Source organism: Camelus bactrianus, chromosome 11 (genome assembly GCF_048773025.1).
Source record: "Camelus bactrianus isolate YW-2024 breed Bactrian camel chromosome 11, ASM4877302v1, whole genome shotgun sequence".
Classification (NCBI taxonomy): Eukaryota; Metazoa; Chordata; class Mammalia; order Artiodactyla; family Camelidae; genus Camelus; species Camelus bactrianus.
In genome coordinates, this window is record NC_133549.1 from 76,153,410 (window position 1) to 76,159,409 (window position 6,000).

Genomic DNA, 6,000 nt, shown 5'->3' on the forward strand with positions numbered 1-6,000 from the left:
GAAACAAAGGACTAATTTATTCAGCATTGAAAAAGCACTTCACATTTTAATACAATGCTCTCTTATGAAAGTTATTTGGTAAAATATGGTATAAGCCAAAGACCTCAGCCATGCCTCTTTTTTCCCCCCAAAGTAAGTCTTTAGGAAGAACCTGACCTTACAAATCCATCTACCAGAGACAAATAAGCCATAACCAGAAGCCAGGATGGTGGGGCTTACCTTGTAGAGGCAATGAAATGGGCTGGATATAAAAACTTAGCAAATTTCATTTAAAGAGGTCATTGACTTGTTCTCTTAGTTGTTTAATGTTTTCAGGGCTAGGCAGTTTTCCTCCTTATTATCTAAAACAATTAAACAAACAAACCAGGACTATTAATATATTTTCCCCAAGAAAGTTGGATGTCTGTTAGTACTTTACCTGATTTATCATTCAGTTTACTTTTAGCAATAATGAAAGCATTTTAGGAATTTTCAGAAGGAATCTATTATGAATGAGAGGAAAATTTCCAAATTATAAGCCTATGTAAAAATACTACATAGAACTTCTAGGGGACATTGTCAGCGTCATGCTAGACAAAGATGTCTACTTTCAGCACTACTCTCCAACATTGTACTGGAAAGGAATAAGATGTGTCAGAATTAGTAGGGGATAGCTTCCTATACTTTCACTTTTATTCTACTTAATTCTGAATAACTAGGACAATCACCATGATTCAAAATTCAAGTATAAACCAGTATATAATGAAACATTTCTCTCCCATCCCAGTTGCTGCTCCCAGTTTCCTTCCCTGGAAGAATTATATTATCAGGTTCTTTTATCTGTCCAGATATATTTTATATATACATATTCAGGAAAGATGATTACTTAGCGTGAACTTTTTATTTGAGCAACAATTCAGTGGTAGGTGGTGCTTGGATTTACTCCAACGAGTCTATTTCAAGTCATACCAGGTCTCAGCTGGGAGATTTGATTTATCTGATTAACAATTCTGCTGTGGTTAGATAGCCAGTGTGTGGAAATCTGCAGCATACTTTTTTTATTCCTGAATTTTCATTCTTTAGGTGTCAGGGGGAACTAAACAAAAAAGACAGCACCAGGAGGCCAGTCCACATCATAAAATAATTAAGCTAAACTGAAAAGCATCCTATTAACTATGATAAAGTCAACTAAAGCTCCCTACTGAAACAACTTCAGTTCCTCCTTCCATGACAGAACCTAAATATGGGAAATGATTGTCGGTGGAAATTGACTCACACCTATGGAAAGAGACAGACGAATGAGGAGGGAGTAAGGAGGATCTCCCAGTACTTGTAGTTAATATCAGACATGGTAGTCCTCCTCCCAATTTCCAGGGATGTCTGCCTTTGTGGAGCTGCTCTCCCGATACCTATCAAAGCCCCTTTTATCTCCCTGGACCAGTGAGAAGAGCAGTTTAGCTGTTGTCCACAAAAGTCTGAATTGAATTAGAGCCAGAAATCAATTACATTTACTTCAAGGCCCCATGTCCCCTGGAATTTCGAGGAACCCCAAACAGCCAAAACAATCTGGAAAAAGAGGGACAAAGGTGAAGGTCTCACACTTTCTGATTTCAAAACTTACCACAAAGCTTCAATAATCAAAACAGGATTGGAAATGACATAAAGACAGACATATAGACCTAGGAAATAAAATAGAGATCCCAGGAATAAACCCTCATATATACAGGGCCAACATCTTTCAATGGGGAACAGATAGTCTTGTCAATGAATAGTGCTGGGGAAAACTGGGTACCATATGAAAAAGAATGAAGTGGTATTCTTACTTTATACACAAAAGTTAACTCAAAATGAATCAAAGACCTAAATGTAATAGCTAAAACCATAAAACTTAAAGAAGAAACACAGGGGAAGAGTTTCATGACATTGGCTTTGTACAGGATGCAAAATAAAAACATAAATTGGGCTACCTCAAAATTTAAAACTTTGTGCATCAAAAGAAACTATCAGCAAGTGAAAAGGCAACCGATGGAATGGTAGAAAATATTTGTAAATTATGCATTTGATAAGAGATTAATATCCAGAATATAAAAATAACCCCTAAAACTCAGTAACAACAACAATCTGATTTTAAAATGGGCAAAGGACTTGAATAGATAATGACTCCAAAGAAGATATGCAAATAGCCAATGAGCACATGAAGGAATGTTCAATATTACCGATTATTATTGAAATGACAATTAAACTCTCAGTTATGAAGGAAATTATTTTTTAAAAAACAATGTGAGAATATGGAGAAATTGAAAATCTTGTGTATTGCTGATGGGAATGTAAAATGGTACAGCTGCTATGGAAAACAGTAAGAAAATTCTTCAAAAAATTAAATGTAGAATCACCATATGATATGAGAATTCCACCTCTAGGATGAAACCCAAAAAGAATTTAAAGCAGGGACTCGAATATTCGTCCAACTATGTTCATAGCAGCATTATTCACAACAGCCAAAAGCTGGAAGCAACTCAAGTATTCATCAATGTGTGAACCAATAAACAAAACGTGGCCTATTCAGCCAATGGAATATTATTCAGCCTTAAAAAAGGACATTCTGACACATGTTAAAATGTGGATGTATCTGGAAGCTCAGAAGGACATATATTGTATGATTCTAATCATATGAAGTAGCATGAATAGTCAAATTCATAGAGACAGAAAGTCAAATGGTGGTTGCCAGGGTCTCGGGTAAAGGGAGAATTAGGAATTGCTGTTTAGTGGCTATAATTGCAGTTAGGAAGAGGAAGACATTCTGGAGATGGATGGTAATTATAGTTATACAGCAGTGTGAATGTACTTAATGCACACTTTAAAATGGCTAAAGTGGTAAATTTTATTTATATATATATATGATTAATTTCCAACATATATTTCTAAAACCTCACAATGCTTTGGCTTTTTTATTTCCCCAACCTTGGTCAACTTTTACTATTTAAATGGCAGCACAAACCTGTCTTCTAACACATATTTTATGCATAGCAAAAAAAAAAGTGAGAAAAAAAAGAAAAGGAAGAATTCAACTTAATCTACATCTACTATACTCATCGCTTCACTAATTAATTTATTTTATAATAAATATTTTATTAAAATATAATAATATTTTTCAAACATGTATAATGTGTTCAAAAAACATAAATCACAGCCTCCAACCAGCTTATATTCTAGAGGCGAGACAGGCAATATTAAAAATAGGAAAACTCAGAACTGTCTACATAATCTGCAGGGCCCAATGTCAAACTGAAAATGTGGGCCCTTGTTCAAAAGTTATTAAGAATTTCAAGATAGTGCTAGCAGAGCATAAAACCAAGCTTGGGGCCATGAAACTGGTCCTTTGTAAGCTGATATGCAATATTAGAGTGTCTGTAGTAAGTGTAAAAAATTAAAAAGGAGAGTAAAAAAGAATGATATAAAGAAGTTTCAAATTTTTAGGGAAGGTGAAGAGGAAAGGCCTTTCTGAGAAAATGACTTCTAACTAATGATCTGAAAGAAGAGAGGGAATGAGCCATAGAGGGAAAGTATTCTTGGCAGAGGATGCGAAACCCCAACCAGGGAGTGTACCTTTGCCCAGCCTACTGAAGAATTATGGCTGGGATAGAGGGAGACAGTAGAAAAGTATGAGATCAAAGACCTAGAGGGGTTGGGAAGAAGGAGATATGGCAAAGATCCTCTAAGGCCTCTAAGGTCACATTTGGTACTTGGCTTTAACTATGAGTGGCATCGCACAAAATCCCACATACCCAGGGTAAGTTTACATCTTTGCTTGTCACAGTAAAAGCCAAAATACTTGCCATTTCGATCTAATTTGTCGTCTCCCTTGACCATTTAAAGAAGAGGAAGTGGAGAAGAGATATACATTGAACTCGTTTTGAAAGTTTGAAATCAAACAACAAAGTGAATTCATCAAAGTCTCTCAAATATTATCATTTGGACTATACACATGGGGTGACTTAGGTTCCGAACATTCCTCCTGGTTCCCAGGACCATGGTTTGGCTCATTCTCTTCTCCCTAGCCCCACCCAGTACGTTCATTCAAAGCCCTGTGTGCTTAATGATAAAAGCAGTGGCTACTCTGGTTCTAAACTCATCTAAATAATAAGTCTTTTCTGAAACATTTCCTTGGAAATTTATCTTTAAAATGAATCTCTTTTTAGCACAATAGAGACAGCTATTTGCAGAACTCTCTTAGCAGATAAAACCTTGAAACTTCCGATCACATATTAAATTACCTTATTGGTCATTTTATGTGTATATTCAGGAATATTTATAGAATAAATGTGTCTACCAATTGCAAGATAGTATGCTAAGTTTTATGGAGGAGACAACGATGGAAAAGACATTATCCTTTTGCACAAGGAGCTTCCACTGTGATGCAGGAGAGTGGACAGATGCTCAGACTGCTGGAAGGAGGGAGGCAAGGACAAATCAGAGACCAATGGAGTATTAGGAGAATCCAGGGAAGCAAGCAGCAGATCACTTTCGACTGCAAAGTAAGATCAGATTTCATGAAGATGTGCCAAATGCAGTGCAATCACAGTTTGGCGTATTTTCTACTCCTCATTCAATTTGTGACAAAAAGAAGAGAAAATAGGAAATAAAGAGAAAGAGCAATAGGAAAATGTAATGAAAGGATGGGAAAGTGGGGAGAAATAATTAGGGAAGAGAAGAGATGGAGGCTGCAGACATCTTGGAGAAAAATAGTACCTGAGAAGATACATGGAGGAAAAATGAAAAGGGGAAGATGGAAGAAATGGGAAACAGAAAAGGGAAAGAATGTGAAAGGCGGAGGGAAATAGAGTGAGACAGCAAGCAATAAAATCTAGGCGGAGAATCCTGAAAATGATAATAAAGTAATCAAACACTACAGATTTCATTAAAGGCATCAGACTGTGGGTCTCTGTCCAGGAGTCCACCTGAACTTGGATCTGATATCTCAATCTCCATCCAGTTCTAGACCCCCTCAGATAAGCATTCCTGTCTTGTCTGCTTTCACTCAACACCAGCAGCAACAAACACCTCACTCCCTTTGCCAAGAGAACTCTCACAGTCAAATCTCAAAATCCCAGCCCAAGAAGCACCATGGGTGTTCGATGGAAGGTGGTTGCTTGATGAAAAGCCACAGAGCTTCTGCACAAAGACGCTTACAAACAGAGCTAGGAATCAAGAACACGTTCATGTGCCCTGAAGCTACCCAGCGGGGCTAGAACTGAAAGTGAAACTTTCCCAGTTACTTTTTCAAATACAAACAGTGTTAAATTTGAAACCAGCAGCTGTGCGCTCTAACCGCTTTCTCTTGTGCGATTTATTCCAATTGCACTTCTTAAATAAAACTTTCATTTTAGATATGGAAATAGATTTCCTTCCTGAACAACTTGTTCTTCTAGAAATAAGTGTTGAGTCAGATATGTGACAATGATTCTCCCAAAAGAAATATGCTCCGTAAACAGCGTCTTCCTATTTGCGGTCGACTTGTGTTTCTCTGCGCTGGGAAAGCTTCTTCATCCACATTTTAGGGATGAAGAGGAAATGTCTCATGGAAAAAGAGAAGAAAAAAAAGAGGTTTCTGAGGAATGAGAATTGCCTACGGGGCAATTTGAAATACCTTTCAGAGGCAGGAAAACGCAATTGGAGACATAGGTAGACACTCAAAACAGGAAGCTCCATCCACCACTTCTCATGGACATAAAAGTATATTTTAAATTCATTAGCCTGGAAAGAGCAATTTTCACCTCAGAATCTGCCCTACTTTATGTTTCCTAGAACAGTCTTTGCTTTTGCTGAGTTATAATACATGAAAGTCACTCTCAGTGAACATTTGCCCTACAGCTCACATTATAGTAAGTACTCTGTGTAAATTATCTCATTTTATCCTTACAACCACCTTAAAAAGAAGGTGTGCTGATCTCCATTAAACAGACCAGGAAACTGAGAATTAGGGGATTCCCAGGTCATCTACCAGTAAAAGCCAGAATTTAG